This window comes from Sinocyclocheilus anshuiensis, unplaced genomic scaffold, assembly GCF_001515605.1.
Source record: "Sinocyclocheilus anshuiensis isolate Anshui unplaced genomic scaffold, SAMN03320099.WGS_v1.1 scaffold534, whole genome shotgun sequence".
NCBI classification, from domain to species: Eukaryota; Metazoa; Chordata; class Actinopteri; order Cypriniformes; family Cyprinidae; genus Sinocyclocheilus; species Sinocyclocheilus anshuiensis.
The window spans coordinates 195,022-195,739 of NW_015547712.1; the positions used below are offsets into that span (position 1 = coordinate 195,022).

Genomic DNA, 718 nt, shown 5'->3' on the forward strand with positions numbered 1-718 from the left:
TAATATCCTAATGATTTTTGGCATAAAAGGACAATGGATCATTTTGACCCATACAATGTATTGTTGGCTATTGCTACTAATATACCCCAGATGAATACAGCGTGTGAAGTTATAGTCTGTTAAACTTCAGTTAGTCAAATGTGAAACCTGTAGCACCTGTTAACCTGCCTCTCATTCACAACTGATGAAGAAAACAGCTCACTGGACTGAGTGAATCTCGTTAATCGCACCGGAAAGCACCTTCAACGCTCGCTCATTTATAGAAACCCACTCACACTGTTTCTAAAAGACTCACACTGAAAAGAACTCAAATCCAGGTTTCTCTGAAAAGCTATTGCTTTCAACTTTGGATGTTTGGGATGAAGTCATTTGCACTTCTGAAACCACCTGTTTTTCCTCGGGGTTAGCACATAATCCAAATGGGTCTTAACAACGATACTAATGTCACTATATTTATTTTCTATTTTTATTTATTTATCTTTATTAAGGCTTTTACGGCTAGTTTAAAATATGATGTTTGTTTTATGTACTTGAGTAACATATGTCTTGCTATAATGCACATAAATGTAAATAATGAGGTGTGGTGTGATAATATGTAGCCCTGGAGCACAAAAGCAGTCTTAAGTCGCTGGGGTATATTTGTAGCAATAGCCAACAATACATTGTATGGGTCAAAATGATCCATTGTCCTTTTATGCCAAAAATCATTAGGATATTA

At 35.8% G+C, this 718-nt stretch overlaps 1 protein-coding gene across 1 annotated transcript in view; it reads right to left on the reverse strand.

Moving 5' to 3' along the window:
* The window catches only part of LOC107704023 (dual specificity protein phosphatase 10-like), a 71,172-nt gene that overhangs the window by 60,164 nt on the left and 10,290 nt on the right, over positions 1-718 (reverse strand). The gene's annotated exons all lie outside the window — the stretch shown is intronic.